The sequence below is a fragment of the Ochlerotatus camptorhynchus genome, unplaced genomic scaffold (genome assembly GCF_037179485.1).
Source record: "Ochlerotatus camptorhynchus isolate MF236.1 unplaced genomic scaffold, CSIRO-AGI_Acam_v1.1 ptg000228l, whole genome shotgun sequence".
Classification (NCBI taxonomy): Eukaryota; Metazoa; Arthropoda; class Insecta; order Diptera; family Culicidae; genus Ochlerotatus; species Ochlerotatus camptorhynchus.
Genome location: NW_027040718.1, coordinates 622,861 through 646,107, shown reverse-complemented (window position 1 = coordinate 646,107; position 23,247 = coordinate 622,861).

Here is a 23,247-nt window from a genome sequence, read left to right as displayed (position 1 = left end):
ACCTCATATCTGCTTCCTTTTCAGCGGCGCCCGTGGTGTAGTGGTAAGCGTGATTACCTCTCACCCCAGCAGGCCTGCCGCCGCGCCGCCGGAATTTTCTGAGGCATAACATCTCTGATCACTCCGTCCTTCGGAAGGGAAGTAAAGCCGTTGGTCCCCGGTTCATGAGTTGATGAGTCGATAGGTAGGGTCCAGGTGTGGGAACTGCCTCCCTGACGTCGGTAGCATTGGTGCTCAGCAAGGAAAACAAGGTTGATCAAGAAAGTCGAATGTCGTGTAAACACGTGAGGCGATGTGAATGTGTTGAATCTTTTGTCTTCCTACCATTAAAATGGATGACGGACATTGCATCCAAACAGCTCCAAACGGAAGAGACGACAAATTCACATCGCCTCACATGTTTACGTCACATTGGTTTGAGCCATCTTAGGACCAAAACAAAATAAGAAGAAGCTGTTTTCTTTCGCAAGCAATATAGCCAATCTATAGAAATATTAGCATTGCATTTGAAAGCATGGCATGCTGTGGTTGTCAAGTGCAATGCTAATTCTTCTCTTGATTTACAATATTTTGTTTGCTCATATTTGCGTTTGCTTCATGACCGGTTTACATTAATTCGAAAAGTGAGTTGATTCAACTCACCCTTGAGTTTTAGTGTTTTGAGTTCTTCATTAAAATAGGGGAAATGGCTCTAATGTTGGCCTATGGATCTAAGATTGGGCCCATCGCTAAAAATCTGCTTTTTATCAATTTTATCTAGATAAACGCGTCATTGGGACGTTACTAATGGATATTTTTGGTCGCTATTGAGAATTTAGTCGAGTACTGAATTTATGGAGGCCCAATTTAGGGACATTTAGGCCGACGTGACATCCATTTCCCCTATCAGTCAATTTAGCATATAGTTCTTTCAATCGATTAGTCTTCTACCCCTTCAAGTGTTTAAATTTACAGAATTTCAATAAATTCACTGATAAAAATGCCAATTGATCATTTTAATCCCCATAATAATGTTATAGCCAGTTCCTCGGTTCCTCTATGCATAAAAAATAACAGATACACACGCATCCCGTTTCTCTCCTTATAAAGCAACAATCAAACTTGTAAGTAAGGCCCCGTAGCGTGGGTAGATCACCTTTTCGTTATACGTTACGGGATGTAAGATCTACCACCGATTCCTTGTCCTGACTACTTCAAACTTGGGGAACAGGATTTTTCAGTAATCAAAGGAACACATCTTAGTCCTTGTCACTTTTTATGTCTTGTTGATAGTGACAAGACTCGGCTTTGCCCACCGAGGATGATCTTGAAACAAGAAAAAAATGAGTTAGTTTTCATCTATGTGATTCCTAATCTTCTATTCATTGTTCCCTAGTTTGAAGAGGTTAAGACTAGGGTTCTGATGCATGGTCATTTTCAATGTCATTCCTTAATTTTATTGCTATGGAATTCAATTTTGACTGACAAAGGGGCTTTGGAGGGTGTTTCAACACTCCGAAGGGTATAAATAGCGGGACCATTCAATTAGAGTCGGATCCTTGCGATAAATGCAAGAATGACAACTGTAAAATACTGAATACTTCATCATTTCTCAATAGTGATGGAGCAGTACGACATGCATTAAACTAAGTACACGGGATATACTACAATAGATCAAATTACTGGTAGCAGTGGTGTTAGGTCCCGAACAGAGGAAAAAAAATAAGATTAAATAAGCAACAGAAACCGATGCTGATGACATGCAATAAGCGGAGTTTTGCAAGGTTGATGGTGTTTCTCAACTCAAACAACCACCAGTTGGTTCAAATGGAAGAAGGGTGGCAATAAGACGCAATGTTTTTGACGTAGGATTACGTCTTTCGGCAACATATTGGGGGAGCAATAAAAAAAAACAAAATCGACCGCGTTATGAAAAAACGTCAGGTTTTAACCCCTTATAACAATGTCAATAGCGGATGGATTTTAGTTCTAAGCAAGTCAATCGATTGGAAATTTTTCTACAAATCAAAATTATCACCGATTGCCTGCGAAAAAGTGCTTTCCCTAACATAGATTTCAAAATCGAATTCTATCTGGTCCCGCCGAACGGGGCTTATACAATCACCGTGTGTGGCTTTCGGCGCGTGGCGTTGAACATTGGTCTCCAGTACACAACGAAAGGCAAGCAGCGAGCTAAAGCCGACATGAGCGTCCAATTATCGAATAATGAGGAAGAAGCCACACCGCTACTGATCGGATTCAGATGCTCGTCGTGAGCCACGGTGGGCCATCTATGCTAAGCGCGTCACCCTCGTTCCAAACAACATACAGCTCGCCAGCCTCATCCGTGTTGAACACCCTAATAGCTCAGCATTAATTAACCATCACGATAAAACGGTTCTTTTCAGGACCGCCATAAATTATTGTTGTTTAAGAGTTAATTTTCATTGAACGTTCGCTCGTCTTGCTGCCAGCTACATCACCTGCAAAGCTATTTGATAATGTATCCAAACATTTGCGGTCAAATGCGTAACAGTATTGAAGCGCTGCCTTTTGGTCAGAGAACGTATGGGGCGTTGCACACTGGGGACAAAATCGAAACAATGTGTTAAAATTCAATAACTTCGGTGCTCGCTGGAACAAAAGACTAAAAAATAGTCATTCTTATAGAAAAAAGTCTCAGGAATCGATTGGAGTGGGTTTCATCTTGGGCACGATAGGGTAAGTTGGGGTTTTTCACAGTTTTGCCCTAAAATCTCCTATTTTGCATGATTTGAATGCTGTATCTCAAGATACCGATGATATAGACGGATGATTTCTTCGGCAAAGTTGATCAGGAGGTCAAGGACTGTTGGATAATGGACAGAACAATTCGGAATTCCTCCGCTAGGTGGCGCTAGTGAGCATTCGAAGTGTTTATGTTTGCGCTGCTGTATCTCAAAATCCTGACTATTTAGACGGATGATTTCTTCGGCAAAGTTGATCAGAAGGTCAAGGACCGTTGCATGATGGACAGAACAATTCGAAATTCTTCCGCTAGGCGGCGCTAGTGATTATTGAAAGTGAATATATTTGTGCTGCTGTATCTCCAGATCCTGACTATTTAGACGGATGATTTCTTCGGCAAAGTTGATCAGGAGGTCAAGGACTGTTGGATGATGGACAGAACAATCCAGAATTCTTCCACTAGGTGGCGCTAGTGAGCATTGAAAGTGAATATATTTGTGCTGCTGTATCTCAAGACCCTGACTATTTAGACGGATGATTTCTTCGGCAAAGTTGATCAGGAGGTCCATGACTATTGGATGATGGACAGAACAATTCGGAATTCCTCCGCTAGGTGACGCTAGTGAGCATTTGAAGTTAATATGTTTGTACTGCTGTTTCTCAAGATCCTGACTTTTTAGACGGATGATTTCTACGGCAAAGTTGATAAGGAGGTCAAGGAACAATCCAGAATTCTCTCGCTAGATGGCGCTAGTGAGCATTTGAAATGAATATGTTTGTGATCCAGATTCAAGGAATCAACCTCTGCAAAAAACTGCTCAAACATGGACTTGGTAAGCGAGTTGGTCTCTTTAGTCCAATTAATAGAGCGTATTCTGCAGAACGAATCTGACTGGGGTTTCGGGTTCCGCCAAATATCCTCTCCTCTTTCGGATACTAACAACAGGCTCATAAAATGCTCGGAGAGAAGAGAATCATCCTCTTTTAAAAAGCCAGTCTGGTTGTAGTGCGTAAAACCTGTAGCAGAGTCCGGACCAGCCGTGACATGCAATTTACAAGTCAACACTTTCTGGTTTAACTTTGAAATCCTGTCTGCTACATCATCCAGTTGTAGAATCCGTTGCAAATCGCATATAACCATATCACGGATTGAAACGCTTGATGATAAGTATCCTTTTTCTCGGCTTGGAGTTGAGAACGGTGGAATTATGGCGTTTCTAAATTCAGCTACTTTTTTCCAGGGCTGCAAAATTGCAATACCTAAATGGGACAATATGAAGGGACTAATAACAATGCACATCTCTAAAATTGATCAAAGATTTAGAAACCTTACCTATTTTAAACAAAAAATTGTTCTACTAAGTTTTTTTTTTTATATACACGTTAATTAAACTGTCATACCTAGATGCTTCTTAGTGAATCGAGCCAGCTCTCCATATTTGGTTTTACTTAAACCAAGTTTTGATTTTATCGCCAAAGATGACTCCTCCGAACACAGAGATGTTCCACGAACAGAGTCAACGGATTCGATGGTCTCTTTTGCCCAAACCTCACCACCGCTCAACAAGTGCTGTAAGATTTGAGCAGTTGCTGGATTAGCAGCCTTTATGGCAGCAATTTTGGCTGAATACAGCAAGTTATCAAGACCTTGTTCTTTGAAAAGTCCGATACTGCGTCTGTATTTTGAAAATCTTGTCAACTACTCCTTGCGCTTTCGACCTCGAGGCTTTAGGGTTGACGGTCTTCACTGACTGTTGGAACTGGTATCCAAATCCGGAGTGGCAAAAGGAGGTGAAATAGGAGATGATTATGACGAGGGATCTTTGGGTTTCCTTGAATGAACCCGCGTATTTTTTGAAGGCCTGAATCCTGGGGGTTGGTCTTCGACCTGATAAAATAATTGATGATGAATTATATTCAAACATTTTTTCGTAAAATTTAGAGTCGGTAGTTTTTGTTTAGGATTTTTATAAAATATTCATACAAATATCAAATCTTCTTTTAATCGCGGTTGATGCTATTGATTATTTAGTAACATGAACAAAAACAGATTTCATCAGTAGTATGTCTTGCTTTACATTAACGCATTTCCACGCTTTTACTAATTTTCATTCAAGTTCAATTTAAATTGGTTTGGAATCCGTTGTTTTTTTTGAAAATTTAGCACTTCGCTCAACAGGTACAATTTTTTCCGAACTGTTAATTTTTTAATGTTTGACGGTATCGTATTCAAAACGTTTATTCGTTAATTTATGGTACTCTCTAAAATTAAGCACGCCCAGGGATTCTTACCTCGAACATGCTTTCAAGCTCTGCATTCTTCTTAAAGAATCGATCCTTAGTGTGGGTTTTTGACCATCACCGATTAAATTGACCAATCCAGTTTTTAACACGTTGCGCAACAGCCGCAGGTGCTTTCGACAGTGCCCTAGACACAAAGTCAAATAAACGGTTCTCCAAATTGTCCTTGAGTTCAGATCAAATTCTCATCCAGGTTCACAGATTCAAAGCCCTTTGTATTAAAGCATCTCCAAATCCAAACAGGGTTAAACATATCATGCACATTATTTACGTTTGAATTCGATATGTTTAAGACGTTCTAGGTTTACCAAATTGTCCTCAAAACTTGTTAATTAGGCTACCATCTTGCATTTTAGTTTGATTAAATTCATAGATCAGGGGGCCTCCATAAGCTCGGTCGGTAGAGTCTGCTACTATAAAGCAAACCATGCTGTAGGTGGCTGGGTTTGAATCCCGGTTGGTCTAGTATTTCAGATTGAAAAATTTCTCGACTTCCCTGGGCATAGTATATTATTGTACTTGCCACACAATATACACATGTTAAAATCGAACAGGCTTGGAAAGCTTTCAATTAACAACTGTGGAAGTGCATCTAGAGCACTAAGTTGAGAGCAGGCGTTAAGTTACAGTTGGGACGTAATAGCCAGAAAAGATCATAGATAGCTCTAACTAGCGGAGGAATTCCGTACTAGAAATTAAACAAAAAATCAAGACCATTGTTAGTTAGCAAAATATCGTTTTTACTTGAATAGCCCCATACAAAAATCTTAAATCTTTGTTTACTAAAATCCACCACAGTTTCCAGGATACTAACGGATACTAATGATCTCCACAACATTTCAAGTACAAATTCTGAGCTTTCAAATGAAACTTGTTGCAAGTGCGGCAATTTGCGGCCAGCTTAGTTATAGCTTTTTGAAAAAGGGTGATTTTTTGATTAAAAATCACTGTATCTCTCGCCAATCAAATCATAGCACTTTGGTGTCTTGAGAAAAGTTGTGTGTTTAGATATTATCTAAAACTTTGCACAATACACCAAAGAGATACAACGTGAATACGACATAGAAAAACTCAAACAACTGATTTTAAGGTGCAACTGGCAAATAATCTCTTATATCTTCATACAATGAAGTCATGGCAACTTGATGTCTTCAGCAAAGTTTCTTGAAATTGAAAGCCCTACAAATTTGTACAAAACATCATCTCGATATCTGTTAATATAAAAAAGTTAGTTTTTTGAAGTGCAGTTGCACCTTAATAAAAATTAAGGTGAACATTCCAAAAGGTGCGGAATCCAGAACTATGAAAATCTTCTGAAGACACCTTAATGCTAAAACGTACGAATTTGCACTTTTAAACCACTGTGTAGTGTCGCCTAGCGGAGGAATTCCGAATTGTTTTGTCCATAATCCAACAGTCCTTGACCTCCTGATCAACTTTGCCGAAGAAATCATCCGTCTAAATAGTCAGGATCTTGAGATACAGCAGCACAAATATATTCACTTTCAATAATCACTAGCGCCACCTAGCGGAGGAATTCTGAATTGTTCTGTCCATCATCCAACAGTCCTTGACCCCCTGATAAACTTTACCAAAGAAATCATCCGTCTATATTATCGGTATCTTGAGATACAGCATTCAAATCATGCAAAATAGGAGATTTTAGGGTAAAACTGTGAAAAACCCCAACTTACCCTATTGTGCCCAAGATGAAACCCACTCCAATCGATTCCTGAGACTTTTTTCTATAAGAATGACTATTTTTTAGTCTCTTGTTCCAGCGAGCACCGAAGTTATTGAATTTTAACACATTGTTTCGATTTTGTCCCCAGTGTGCGTTGTTGTGTCAATTTGGTCGTGGCACATTTCGAGTATGAGATAGTGAAGTACTTTCACGGAAGTTATGATATGATAAGATATGATCACAGACAAGTAAACATAACACTCTCAAAATGTTCATCGAAATCGCTTTTAACGGTAGATTTAAATGTGTCTTAGTTGGTATTACCGCCACTTTTGGCGCGCGTTATCAATTCGCTTGCGTTTGACGTTTACACACTACAGTCATCTGTTAGTGTTTACAATGAGAAATGTTCAATGTGTTGTGTCTGTTAGTTTGTATTTATAATCTTGAGGTAACGTAAGGATAAAATCAAAATTAACACATCTATTTCAGAAATACTTCACTTCGCAACCGATGAACCATTCTGACATCCATATGAGTACCCAAGGCCCATATAGTCGCAATATAGCTTGTATATACTTACTATGCTTGAGTATGGTTAGTTGGGGAATCCGATGAAACTGTCACTTCTTGAAACTAATCCCTTTCGTAATTCTTTCATTCTCTTTTCGCACTTTGCATATACATACATAGGCCCTTGATACAATGGTAAATTGAATACAACCAAGTATCGCACTTGATCACGTCATAGGAGGTGGACAGTCCTCTGTCTAATAGCTGTGCCCTGCAACAATGGGTGGTATTCTTTACATACATACATACAAATGCGTAACAGTATTGAACTGGTACTTAAAAATACTTGCAATGACCGAATACCACATAACCTTGTCAATTAACTAGAACACTTTGAATTAAGATAAGGTTTTCTCCAGGACGCTAGAAAAAAGCAAAAAAATCTTGAATTTATATGAATAATGGCGAATATATCTTGAATGGAAAATTTTAGCAACAAATTCCTCCAATCAATTTTCGCTTTTTTATTGTCTATTGACTCTTCCTTTTTTCCTTGCCATCCTCAATGTGTAAAAACTGGTAATCTCAAACTAGGCAATACCAGCGCCCTAACGCAGATCAAGAAAGGAATGGGTATAGAAATGTGTTGACGTGACACTCGCTTTGATGGAAGCCGAGAACACCTCTGCACTTCCTCGAGGAATCACTGGGATATTGTGTAAAAGGGTTGTGATTGCAGCAGGGTTCGTTTTGGTAAACGATAAGCTGAATTGATGTCCTAACGATCATATAACGCGGATGAGCTGAGGATTGAACCCACGATCTTCTACTCAGTAAGCAAAAACGTTTGTCACTAGGCAAACGAGCTCCTTTTCAATCATCGAGTTGTTGTTATTACCATGTAGTCATATTAACAAATAAAGCGATTGACGAATCTTGAATGTGGCTGGGCCTGAGATTAGACTTATGATGCTCTGCTCAGTAAGCAAAAACGGTCACTCTAAGGTCATCAAGCCCCATATCATATCACATCATTCCTTTACTAGAGTTGTAACCCGCCCCGACGACAACAAGTTTCGCAAAATATACGATAACTTAGCGATTGGACCATAAATCCCTTTAATATGGAAGGACCTGTTACCTCGTTTTTCTGCTCAGTAAGCAACGTTGGATGTTTTGATTTGCTCTTTACGCAGGCTATCGTGGCTGTTATATCATAACAAGTTATGACCGACGTAACGATTGTTGAAGCCTTGATTAAACAAGACATTACAATTAAATTACGTTCTCGAGAGCAGGTAATAATGTATCCCAAACTTGACTATATTTTTCTATATATTCCGAAGCGTTCCGCCCAAGATCTAACAGGTACAATGTTCTACAATAGTGCCCTGGGACAGGGTGCCTTCCATTCATTTTGACTAAAACAATGTTTTAGGAAATTATGGAATAATGCGATATTATGATGGTATTTTGTATGTGTAAGGAACAAGACAAATTTTTAAAGTTTGTGTTTGACACATAAAACCTACAAATTTAGCTTTGGCAGAGCCACAATGAGCGATTTTCTGATCGCCTCTTCGTGAAGAGTGAAGAGTGAAGAGTGGGTGAGATAAATGACAAAATCGCTTATTGCGACTCTCATGCAGCAACATTGGTTGGTATTATGTGTCAAACACAAACTCCACAATTTTTTCTTGTTGCTTACACAAACAAAATATTATTATAATATCTTATTATTCCATAATTTTATAAAACATTTTTTTAGCCAAAATGAATGGAAGGAACCCTGGCCTGGGATAAATCGTAATGTATTTTCAACTATGTTCTGGCACTCGGATGCATACCTTACCGACAGTATCGCTTTTCTTATGTTCTATCTAAAACCTCAAAACAGATCACGCGTGATCGAGGCCATCCCGCCAGAAAACAAATAGATTGTATTTAACTGTCAAGTACAATCACCATGGCAGCATCAACACAACCTTAAATTATTTTTGGAAAATTTCGAAAAGAAATAAAAGGAAAAAAATATACACAATCACATAAAACACATAAACAGGAAACATGGTACTCTTACTAATGCAAAAGACACCATCATAAAACCTCCATCGAACTTTTTGAATCACTATTACTTTACATGTTTTTACATTGGCAAAAAGTTTACATGAAACAGAACAAACACATTTTTGTTGCTGTTAACAAAAAAAAAAAGAAAGTTGTAAATTGCGGGCTTTGAAAGCCTTTCGTCAGCAAACTGTTTTGACCGTATTGATAATCCAACCCACCACCTTCGGAATGGCACACCGAGAGGCTCCAGATGCAACATTTACGTTGAGTAAATTTGACTAGCACCTAGTCTGGTATTGCTCTTGGTCTAACATTAAGATCGGTTGGTTGCTGGATTGGTTCAGGTGTAAAAAAAGCAGCCACTTTCTTCCTCGCGCAGTCTGCAGTTTACGATTGTGAGATTATGTATGCTTACTTTTCAGCTACCCCTCACTCTGCTCTCAACCGCATCCTCATCCTCGTCATATGCAATTGAACGATGCTCGGTGCTCTGTTTTGTGCGGCTTTTTATTTTTGTTCACAGCTGTTCGCTGTCGGAGTCTGCTGGCTCCCAATGGGTGTGGGAGGAGGAGTTGAAGGCGGAGGCATGCCGTTGTGGGAGGAACTCTGTAAGAGTTGCATGAGCTTTTTCCGGCTCCTTTCTGCTACCCTTGAGCCCCGGTTTGTTTGGTTGCATGCTGTAATGTGCTTACCTTGCCGTGCTTCAAGAACCCACCGATTGTGAATGTGTTTATTTCTGTCCGCAAATTTACAGGCGTGTGGTAGTTTGCAATGTTTAAGGAACCGGTTGTAAGTGATTATGTTAAAATTTACTCTTCAAACGCGGAACTGATCCTATTGGAAGTGAGGGTTGGTTGGCTTTCGGATGCATGAGCTGTTCGATAGATGGTAATGTCTAGATTGGGCATTGGTGTTGGTGCACAGTAATTTACCATCAGCTGATTTGAATGTGTAATTACGATGAACAGATGGAACATGCGAATCATGGGAAGTAACAATGAGAGACATGACATATTTTTGATGGGAAGTGGCAGCGTTTTCGACATTCCAACGAAAAACGAACTTATCTTCTTAAACTATAATTAATTTATATTTTATTTTCCATAAAGACTATCTTACAGGAGCAGTAGCCTACGATTTATTTATTCTTATTAAATACAATATGAGTTTAACTCAGAAGAACAGATTTGATCAAGCTCAGGCAGTACATTGCATTTAAGGATCTAACTGATACAACATTCCTTTTTAATACGCCACAAGTTGTGCTATGTGTCCTTCTACGATCCATCCTGTGATTTTATTTTATTATTCTCAACTAAAACTAAACCCATCACCATAAACATCAACATGCCGCAAGTTGGGTACAAGCATAAAGCGGATTCACGAAAAACCAGAAAGCAAAATTTAAGTAATATTTTAATTAAAAAAAACCTCTCCCTCTTCGTTGGGAGCCAAATCTCAGAAACAAACAGCAAGTTAAGCAAAAAAAAATATAAAATCCACCAAGCCCGAGTAGGTACTGAACGAACAAGCTTTTCCTCGAAGGTGAAGGAGAAAAAAAAAAGTTATGAACCAGACTACACGAAATCAAAAGTCTTGCCACCGCGCCGCTTTGGCCGTCGCTGTTGACGACGTCGATTACGCCATAATTTCCACTCGCAAAGCTCTCTGCCTCCTGTGCACCGGAAAGTTAGGAAAAGGACGGAGTGAAGAAGGGAGAATATAAAAAAAAATCACAAGCTCGTGGTAATCTTCACGCTCTTGTGCTTATAATTATTTATTTTCCGCCTCCCGACTCATTCCCATCACGTGCTGTAGCATTTTTCTTCCATTCCTAGCTCAAACACTTCTGCACTAACTGTCAATTGCCTGAGCAGACTGGATGTCTTATCAGGTTTGGTTGAATCTCCCCCGAGGGACTTTCTTTTGCTGAACTAACAGCCGGATGGAAGTGCAGTAGCTGGGACTACAAAGCGATTGAGACTTTTTTTTGTCTTCGTGCTTATACTGCTACCGACAATGCTGGAGAGCACGGATTCAATAGCCAAAGGTGGACACCTTCGATGGGCCACTCTGGTATCGTGGTCAATGGGATCTAAAGGATATTGCACGCTGCTGGTTGGCAGCTGATTATCAGTTTTACGAATCGTGAGCTTCTGTGAAGTTTGTTCAAGGATTGTTATGTAATGGTCAAACTATTTTATGTTTATTTATAGAATGTCTCACTCGAGGCTGGGTGATGACGATGATAATATTAATAATTATTATTATTCTTGACTGTTACATCCCAGCTAGAATTTTGCACCTACCGTCGACTTTGTGTTTTTAGAGTATTTCTGCAGTACACTGGAGTCGCTTTTTACGCAGATTTCGGAATTTACGCGGATGTTACGTTGTTTTTTTTTACGCGACACGTATCCCGCGCGTAAAAAAGAACTCCAGTGTATATTTGAGAGCATTCAGCAAGCCAAAATTTGTGTTCCGATGTCGTTAAGCAGCTGTTCATCAAGTTTGTGTCTGTAGGTGCATTTAATTTGAAATCATCAAGAGGTGAGTCTTTCCACGAAAAGTTCAAACACACAGTGCACAAACAATGCTCTACTCTCAAACTGTCAACCCAACTAAGAAAATTTGCGGAAAGGGAGTCATTATGTATAGGACCAGGTTGGAGGCGAACCAGCCTAAGGCTGAAAGCCTCCTAAATAAAGCTAAATTAATTAATTAATTATAGGACCAGTTCAAAACCGGAAGTTTGGTAGACATACTGCAATCTTATCTAAACCGGAAGATCACCTAAGGTTCCGCCAATATGAAGTATGCCTATTAGGATGGGTCATCATAATCATTTTTTCAGAACAATGTTTTTTTGGTTCCATTTGGGGTCCCAAACAACTGTGAAAATTTTGGGTACGATTGGTTGTCCCCGGCTTTCCGCATTGCGTTTGAAATTTGTTTGGAAACATACTTTTTTGCATCTTTATTACTAGGAACCACAAACCACGCATCTAAATATGTATAGCCCAGGAAGTGCCGAACAACTTTGCTCAATGATGTATTGTTCTAGAATGCCCATAAAAAAGTAATAGCTGTTCAAAGATCAATGTTTAGAATTAAATGCCAAAAATCCCTTTTCTGTCAACACTGCCCTGCCCATGTTTGCATAGTTGACGTAAGAGCCACAATGACCAAAATCCACTTTTTTGTTTCTACGCATTCTTAACCATATAATACACAAACTTCACATGCAAACTCATTTTTTTTGTTCAGAAACATGTGAGTAATATTGAGAAAACGATTTGGCGTAAGTGCCGTTTCAATGCAAAAATGACGTCCCTCCATACAGGTTGCAATATTTCAAATATAAAAATCCTGCTATTTGTCACATGTACACTTGAACCCATATCATTCAAGCTGCTTTTACACGCTTTTGCATTCTCAATATTCAGTATACACACTAGCTTTGTACGTGGTTCGTCAAACACGCCATCAAGCCGTTTAACGTACTGAACCTTTTCTTATAGCGTTCGAGGCGCTTTCATTCTTCAAATATGATAATTTTTGTATTGACCTGTTCTGAAGTATTGAACGATTTGCAAATTATTTTCTTTGAAAATTTTTCTTCATATCATATGAAATCACAACAACGTTATATTCAGTTCAACTTATGATATATTTAAGTCCAAGTTTACATCGATTAAATCAACACCGCCATTCTAAACATCTTCACCTGATTCAGTCTCTGGCAAATTTATCCAATAGTCACGTTTCTCCTCCGGCATCAAGGGCAAAAGCTTTTTAATAATAATATCCTTCTGAGATTTTTGGATTCCACTTGCTTCTGTTTGGCGTTGAAGCTGATCAACCAAATTGAATGACGGTTTGGAAACCTCCTTCAGCTGTTTTTTCGTCAGTATCTGTAGTGTTTTCATTTCGTCGTTGTAGTTATAGGAATATTGTATGTCAAAAGAACCTCTGGTAAAGATGACATGTTTGATGTTTGCCATCTTTGGTCGGTCTTTGAGCTTAGTTAGTACAGACTGTTTAAACTGGAATAAACATTCAAAGAAATCCTCCGGTTCCATCACAAAAACTTGTGGCTTAATGTCACTTACAGATTTTTCCACGCAGTCAACGAAATCAGGGAAACTGTTAACTTCTCCTCGAGGGACACGCTTCATCGTGCGCTCAATCGATGCATGAAATGAATCCGCTGACATATAAGTATGCCCGGGCTCCAGATACTTCAAATTAATTTGATGGGTTTCAATGGCCGGAGAGTTGATAAGCAAGGCCAGCAAGACCATCAAATTCCAGTTCTTATTTTGCGCCGAGCAGTTATCAAGCCACAAAGTGATAACGAACTTGGACCCAAGAGAAGAGAAAAATTTGTAAAAAACACTGGCAATGTGATAAGCTTTTCGTCCTGCAATCACATCGTTCCACAAAAAAGCATAAACGGGACCGTTCCGAGAGCCACCCAGTGGAGCAAACGTTTCATTGTAAGCAACGATCCTTTTGCAAAAAATGACCTCCTTAAAGGATTCCATTCTTGGAAGCTGAACCACCGCATTAATATGATGAGTAAGAAATTGGACTCGTAAATTCATATTTATAAGTTACCTTTTGAAGATCGACCGAGAAAACCGATCCGTTCATCGTCACGTTCGACCGATCGCTGTCGTACTCCTCCCGCCCCGAAATTGCCCGTGCGATATGATCCTTCCAATTCAAACACATCTCGCATGCGGTCCGGTTTGTAGAAGATCCTTCTTCTAGCTCGTTGTTGTCTGTTTTAGTAGAGTGTCCAGTTTGATTTTCGTGGATCCCATCACATGGCACCGTTCACATTCTTCGTGTCCAAGCTGTGTGAATTTTATGTTCAATGCCTTCAACATTTGCAATAAAACCCATAACTGCAACTTTCTTCCTTTTCATCCAACTGGCGCTCGTTAAATAGACCGTACATTTTCTGGGCCGAAAGGTCAGACGGCAGATAAAGCGCGTGCGGTGCGTGCTCTCGGCGATAATGCGAGTTTGTCGGTGAGTAACGGAAAATGTCTTGTTTGACGGTACACACTTAGAAAAAATCATGTAAATTTAGGTGCTCTGAGAGTGACATATACGAGCGTCAATTTTGACATACATTTGAGTCATAACAGACGCAAAATGTAGTTCAATCAAACGTACTTTTCGTCAAGCAACGAACTTTTCAGTCTCGGAGCACTTAATTTTACATATCATGTTTGTTTACGTCTCATCTTTTATGTCAAAGACGAATTCCGTCACGTGTAAAATTAGTTATTTCTAAGTGTGTATCTTTAAGAGTTCTAGGCCGGGTGTATCTTCCACGTTTCTCTGCTGGTGCTCCATCCTTATGCGCTTGGTCGTGGTATCGATAGATCATGTTGCTAAAGTTAGCATGATTAAAGATTACCTTAATTAGATATTTATTGTTACTAAGAAAATACGAACCTGCTTTTGATATCGTAGCCCAACGTATTCAGGAAGAATGCGCAGCATACATCATGTGGTACTCCTCTTTCGTCTTCAAGTTGGTAATCGTAGGAAAATTGTCTCCGAAAGTTCTGAGTAGTAGGATTCACCTGGCCACGCCGTCGTTTTACAGGGCTACGCTTGCTGAACTGCAAAACGAACGACTTTTGTTCCGTTCCCGACAATCCCCAGAACCATGAATTGATGTCAGATCTTCTGTCACGTCCAATTTTGCCGCAACACACTGCTCTGCATCCACAATCTTTCAAAATGGGCCTCCGGTCAGATAACCTTTTTTCCCGGCGCTCTGTTTTTTTCCGAGGTTCGCTTTGTTGGTGGCCTTGGCCTCGGTGCGGCTGCTACGGCTGGCTGTGGTTGTATATCGTCTGTAATCGCAGTCGGCAGATCCGGATCAATCTCATCTTCCGAGTCGGAACTACCATAGGTCAGCAGTAAATCCAGGGCACCTCTTCCGGACATTTTAATTCTTCCAAATTGAATTCCTTTTCACTATCACTGAATCTAACGAGCTTTGGAGAAAATCTGCCAACGTGACCGTGAATGTTGATACTACTTCAAACACAGTAACCTGGTTTTTACGCCAAGCTATGCGAATAAACCTTCAGCAGAACGTATGTTTGTTCGGATAACCTGGCGTATGCGTTTTTGAGATGAAATAATTAAGCAATAAATCATAAAAGCCCAGCGGCCCACTTCTGACCGTTAATCTTTACCAAATGGACAGATTATTTGAATGAAATTGTTACAAGATATTGTTTTTCGGCTGCATACAACAAAAACGCGTTTTCCCACCAGTGATGCTGTTGGTGGTTACGTCGAATATAAGATTAGGGGCAGTGCCGGTGTACCAATGAAAGTCAGACTCCAAAACTGAAATAATTTCGAAGTTAATTATTTTATCGGTTTGGTATGATCAGATGAAATATTCAAAAACAATAGATCTATCTCATATGCGTAGTCGGAGGGGGGGGGGGGGCAATCATATAAATAGAAGTAAAGTTACAAACTGAAATAACTTCGGAGTATCTTATCTAATCGATGGTATGTTCAGATGAATTATTCAAAAACAATTTATCAATCTCATAGGCATATTAAGAGATGAGGGGGGGCTAACTATACCCCCGCCTCATCACTCATATAAATGGATCCTTTCCGTTATACATTATTACTGTCTTATATTTAAAGTTAAACGAACTGGACCGGGTGCTCGCGGTTGTCTCGAGGTTAGTTGAGAGAATAAAGAGGTTTGAAATGTGGTGTACGATACAAATATTTAATTAATCCTAAAGCATGAAATTATTTCTATTCATTTTGAAAACAAACATTGAGATAAAAAACCCACACGTACAAAATTCAAACTAAACACAAGGTTAATAAAACTTACAATCTAAGGTTAATATTCTTAAAGTAAACATATATGAGTTTCATAAACTCCAGATCGCGTCTAGCCAAAATATCCCGAACTGGAACATTAGGTTGTCTACCTCGAGCCCGTAGGGAATCATAAAAATGTGATCTGACTCCACGATACTCCGCACAAGACCAAAGGATGTGATCAGCGTCCTGGTAACCTTGTCCACATTCACAGAGATTGCTGTCTCCCAACCCCACACGGAACAAGTGAGCGTTTAGACAATAGTGATTGGACATGAGACGAGACATCACGCGTATGAAGTCTCGACTCAAGTCCAACCCTTTGAACCATGCAAACTTCGACACCTTAGGGATAATTGAATGTAGCCATCGTCCCAAGCTCCCTTCACTCCATTGATGTTGTCAGCTAACGAGCGACTGCTGACTATAAATAGAGAAAAATTCACTATAGGCGATTTGTCCATCATAAATGTCGCCTTCCATAGCGCCCACCTTCGCAAGTGAATCCGCCTTCTCATTGCCCAAAATTGAGCAATGCGAAGGGACCCACGCGAAGGTGATGATGAAAGAGCGCACGGATAAAGCACTAAGCAACTCTCCGGCAGCTCTGCTTTACCGGCCTCATGGAACGGATAGCCTCGACAGAACTGAGACTATCCGTAAAAATAAAGTAGTGGTGCGGAAGAAGTGAAGCAATAGTTTCCAAAGTGTAGTGAATTGCTGCCAGTTCAGCCATATACACAGAACAAGGAGCTTCAAGTTTTCGAGAGGCGCTATGAAATTCATTGAATACACCAAAACCAGCGGACTCCTCTATTAGAGATCCATCTGTGAAAAACGTTCTTCCAGAATCAACATGGCCAAATTTTGCAGCGTATAATGACGGAGCAATCATAGGACGATGATGCTCTGGAATTCCGCGGATTTCCCTACGTCATAGATAAATCAAAATTCACTGAATTGCCTAAATCGGAGAAGACTACACGATTGGGAATATTTCTTGAAGGGCTGACATCCTGTGTTAAATATAGGTAGTACAAAGTCATAAAACATGTTTGAGAATTTAGCTCCAGAAGCTTCTCAAAGTTTTCGATCACCAGTGGGTTCATTACTTCGCAACGGGTGAGGAGCCTCAGAGATAACTCTTAAAAACGGACGGATAGTGGCAACATGCCCGCCAGCACTTCGAGACTCATAGTATGAGTCGAGTGCATGCATCCTAACGCGATACGAAGACAACGATACTGGATCCGTTCCAGCTTGATGATGTGCGTTTTAGCTGCCGACTGGAAGCAAAAACTGCCGTACTCTAAAACCGATAAAATCGTTGTCCGGTACAACGTCAGAAGATCTTGTGGATGGGCTCCTCACCACGTTCCGGTAATTGATCGAAGGAAATTGATCCTTAGTTGGAATTTTCGTCTCAGATACTCAATGTGGGATCTCCAGGTGCATTTGGAATCGAACCAGACCCCGAGATATTTGAAAGACATAGAATGAGTGATCGGTTTACCCAAAAGTTGAAACTTAGGTTGTGCTGGGCTATGCTTCCTAGAAAAAACGACCAGCTCAGTTTTCTCCGTGGAGAATTCGATACCTAGCTGAATAGCCCAAGTAGACAAATTGTCCAAGGTATCCTGTAAGGGACCTTGCAGGTCAACCTCTTTTGGCCCTGTGATAGACACTACGCCGTCATCTGCAAGTTGTCTCAACGTGCAATTGTCACTAAGACAGACATCAATTTCTCTAACGTAGAAATTGTACAAAAGGGGGCTTAAACATGAGCCTTGGGGGAGACCCATGTAGCTAAATCGAAAAGCTGTAGAGTTTCCATGAGAAAAGCTCATATGTTTTTCTGACAGCAAATTGTACAAAAAATTATTCATTAATGGAGACAATCCACAAGCGTGGAGTTTCTCTGAAAGAACTTCAACGGATACTGAATCAAAAGCCCCCTTGATATCCAAGAACACAGAAGCCATTTGCTCTTTCTTAGCAAAAGCCAACTGAATTTCCGAGGAAAGCAACGCGAGACAGTCGTTCGTTCCCTTACCCCTACGGAAACCAAATTGAGTATCTGAAAGAAGGTGGTTCGTCTCAACCCATTTGTCGAGGCGAAAAAGGATCATTTTCTCCATCAATTTCCGAATACACGACAGCATCGCGATGGGCCGATACGAATTGTGATCCGACGCGGGTTTATTAGGCTTTTTAATGGCTATCACCCTCACTCGTCTCCAATCGTCGGGAACAATATTGAGCTCCAAGAACTGATTGTACAAGTTCAACATGCGCCTCTTAGCGACGTCTGGGAAGTTTTTCAGCAAGTTGAACTTGATTCTATCAGATCCCGGGGCAGAATTGCCACACGAAAGGAGAGCGAGTGAGAGTTTGACCATTGAAAAAGGCTGACTGATTTCGTCTACCGAATTCGCGGTTTCGCGAGGCATCAACTGCGACGGCACGGAATACGGACACACTTTTCGCGCGAATTTAAGAATCCATCGATCCGAGTATTCCTCGCTTTCGTTGTTAGTAGACCGGTTACGCATTCTTCGCGCCGTACTCCAAAGCGTATTCATAGACGTTTCGCGCGACAATCCGTCTACAAACTGCCGCCAGTAACCCCGTTTTTTGGCCTTGATGAGGATCTTGAGTTCGCGTTCAAGAGATGTGTATGCGTCGAGATGCTCGCGTGTTCCGCGTTTCCGAAAAAGTTTAAGCGCATCGGACTTTTTACGGTAAACCTCCGTGCATTGTTGATCCCACCAGAGCGATGGTGTTTTCTTACGAATAGACGATCGCGGCACCGTTCGTGTTTGAGCTTGAAGTGCGCTGTCGACGATGAGATTAGAGAGGAAATTATATTCCTCCAACGGTGGAAGCTCTTCCACGACGATACTGTATCGTCTATCGCGGATTGGAACTTAGTCCAATCGATGTTACGGATTCTGACGAGTTGAACCCACTGGCAATCGAAATTTTGATCGGCAGATGATCACTACCGTGCGGATCCTGGATTACATGCCAAGTGCAATCCAACGATAGTGAATTGGAGCAAAAGGTGAGGTCTAATCTGCTACCATTCGAGGATGGACCAGCAACACGTGTTACTTCTCCATTGTTAAGTATTGTCATGTTGAAGTTGTCGCAGAGATCATAAATCATAGTAGAACGGTTATCATCGTACAGCTCCCCCCAGCCTGTACCGTGGGAGTTAAAATCTCCCATAATTAACCATGGAGCGAGAAGTACCGCACATATGTCAAAAAGTTGTTTGCGATTAACAGAGACTCTAGGAGCAATATAAACAGAAGCAATACAAAGGCTCTTACCTTTAATGGTAGCCTGACATGCGACAACTTCAATACCGGGGAATTCGGGAAGATTCACTCTATAGAAGGAATGGCACTTTTTGATCCCCAAAAGTACCCCTCCTCCACGTGAATCACGATCCAATCGAATAATGTTAAAATCATAAAAAGGGGATCAATTTCTGAAGAGAGCCATGTTTCACAGAGGGCAAATGCATCGCAATTATTGTTATGGACTAAATACTTGAACGAATATAATTTCGGAATAAGACTTCGACAATTCCAACAGTGATCAAATCCCCGACCTCGTTTGGAAAATTATCCATCGAAGGAGATGATAGCTGCAAGAAGGGGCCATTTTGAAGTCAATTGCTTTAAGAAGGATTTCACAGTGGGAAGCAATGTGAGAACAATGCTTTTCAGAGGATCAGAAATCACAATGTCATCAAATGAGAACAACCCAGATGAAGAAGGGGTTTCTGTTCTTAAAATTGGGGCATCAGGGGTTTTGGATGTCCCCGGAAGAGGTGGAAACTCCTGGGTATAGTCAGTTCTGCGGAATCCAGGAGGAGTAGAAGTCTCCTTTTTTCCACCACACCTTGATTTAGGCAAGCTGATTTAGGGTTTTTTAATTGCAACAATCCGCGAACGGATGCGCTTTCGTTTCCGTGCAGAACCTTCCGGAAAACTGAAAGAAGTTCCCTCCTCAGCCAAGTCAGAGTCAGTCTCGTCATCTGACAAAAGAGAAAAGGGATTTTTGTCAGTGGTCGATGGCGTGGCTGTCTTAAGCATTTCTGCAAAAGACCGCCTGGAACGTTCCTTAAGGGAGCGTTTCATTTTGTCCCCGAGCTGTTTGTACGCCGGGCACGACGAGAGAGCATGAGGAGGAGTTCCGTTGCAGTACACGCATTTTGGTGCAGTAGCTGCGCAGGCGCCATCCTCATGCTTCTCCCCGCATGTGGAGCAGCGTGCCTTGTTGCCGCAGTGGGAGGCCGTATGTCCAAACCGCTTGCAATTCTGGCGGTTACCCGAGGTACAAACAACCGCACAGAAAGACGAAGTTTTCCCAGCTCAATGTATTGAGGAAGGGCAGATCCAGAAAAGGTCACCCGAAACGAGTCTGTGGGGGTAAAACTCTTTTTACCCTCGCTGAGCGATACTGATTTCATTCTATGAACGGCCAGTATCTTTACCGGAGGAAGCAAGGGGTTCTTGAATCGGCCAACCGCTTGCTTCTCCAGTATCTCGGGGTTCAGGCATTTTGATGGGTTATTCAATTTTTTTTCTCAATCTCATAAGAGCAGTTTGAAAGCGAGTACCCCCATTCCCTTCCCTACTTTTCTAGTGTAATATACAATGTCAGATATATTTACACAAATTTCATTGGATTATATTTCATTTTAATATATTCTACAATTTCTCAGGGTACTCTTTTCGATGCTGTTCTATCCCTTGAAGCAAATATTGCTGTTGAATTAGGTCTCGGGTGGATTTCTTGATAAGTCAGAAATTAGCTTCACCCCTCATTCAGCCATATCGTTGACAACAATCAAGGAAGCAACTCGTTGTATCGCATTCAAATAATCTGTATCATTACTCCACTCGTTTGCCGGTTTTTGAAGAAGCCGGTCGAAATTTCGAAAAGGAATCAGCACTGTTAGAAATGACGTTTGACCTGGGAGCCCAACTGAAACAAAGCCCACTTAAAGTTAGCCCAATAAGCGAAATCAGACTGTACCTGTGTCTGAGACGAAACTGGTGAAGACAGTTTTCGTTTTCTACCGTTTTTGGTTTTTGACGTACGACTACTTCTGTGTTTTCTATATGCAGGTGACCCGAATGGCAGTTAAATATTTCACATAGAAGCTTTGTATAGAAATGGTTACACGACGTTAGGCATACGGACGCTTGGCATAATGTACGATAGGCATAATGGACGTTGGGCATAAAGGATGTAGGGTTGTGTCACCAAATCTCAACAGCAAACAACTTTTTGGTAGTGTTAGCTTTAAGCTAGAAATTCAAATCAATTTTATTATTACAAATAAACACTTTAGATTAAGTTTACTTACAATTTTAGTGTAGCAATTGTCAAACTGGAGAAATTTTATCGTGAATCCACGTTTCTAGGTTAGCTGTAAATATTAGTTCGTAATTTATTTTTTAAGTTCAAAGAGTTTTAGTTTGGCTACTTACGTTAGCCCTAGGTTCGATTTTACTAGTTTAGACAAATTCAATAGTTTTAAGCACTAGTAGTAGCTAAGTTATTTATTCGAGTTTAACACGCCCGACACTTCCCTAATCGTATACAATGGCTTTCGAACTGTGTGTAACGATGACTATCGATTCACCACTATTTTTGACGTTCCTCCTCATCGTTTGTCACTTGTCATCCATGAAAAATCGATCGGATGCGGCCTGCTGGAAACCGTGTCGATCTAGATAGGCAGCGTCGCTGCATCGAGGGGTGTTGTCGTCACATACCTCCGCCCATAAACCTAGGTGTTGTCCCAGATTTGCTGGAGGCTCCATAGGTTTACACAATTCTCCGACGTCCAACACTGCTAGCCTAACTACAGGTCGCCGTAGAACTTCACTCGCTGTTCGCACTAACGCTTGGCGAACTCTTCCATCACGTCCTTTGATGACTTTCTCCACCCGTGCACGGATCCATTGGTTTCGCCCAGTCCCATTCACCACAAGGACTAGATCTCCCACTTCTAGCTCCTTGACTTCCTCGAACCACGAGTTGACCAATGCTTCTGCTTTGTAGATGATACGTTATACACATTATACAAATTATACGCAACATGGTTGGTAAGCATTATTCAGGAAAATTAATGCGAGGCAAAATTTTGAACTCCAAAATACCCTAAAACAATAATTAGACAAAATTCATCTTCCTACACAGAAAAAAAAGTTGTTGAATATTACATCCAAACTGCTGCAACCAGGTCAATCCATCGGTTGTGTAATATAACGTTGTTTATTATTATTATTATTATAGTCCATCTGACTTGATAGTCTCAATGAAACACTTAAATCTAAATGTAGTCACTCATTAAAAATTAAAAATTGGCCAACAGCAAACGATGACGAAACATCGAGGCATTGATGTCAAAGTCAAATAGGTCAGATTGAATTGATGAATCATGGCGACAAAGGAACTGTTTGCAGCATAGTTGGTTGCATGTACACAGCAAAAAAATAATTTTGATATCACGTCAAAGTGGATGCACTACAATCATGTCGAAAATATGGTGTAATATTACTTGCTAAAAAGGACAAAATTATCATTAATACAATGCATGAACTGACATTACGCTGCTTTTACTGCATTTGTTTATTTATGTGATCATAAAAATTACATGAAATTTTCGACATGATTGTAGTGCATCCACTTTGATGTGATATCAAAATTATTTTTTTGCTGTGTACTACTTCATGTAGCAAGGTTCTCGGACGGAGTGTTCGGGCAGGAGCATACAGATTAATTTTGGCCAGTAACTTCTGCGAGTAAAACTTTAGCAACGAAGACGACCTGCGATATGTTTCGTCACTTAGCAAGAGTATCCAAACCCAGTAAACGACAGCGGTCAGCATACGGTGGTAAATTCAGCGGGTCACTCCATGGAAGATAGCGCAGTGCGTATCTGACGAATTTGCGTTGAACAGCTTCGAATCGTCTACTCCATACAGCTTGGTAGGGATTCCAGACTACACTCGCGAATTCCAGTAGTGAGCGTACCAATGAACAGTAAAGGGCTTTAA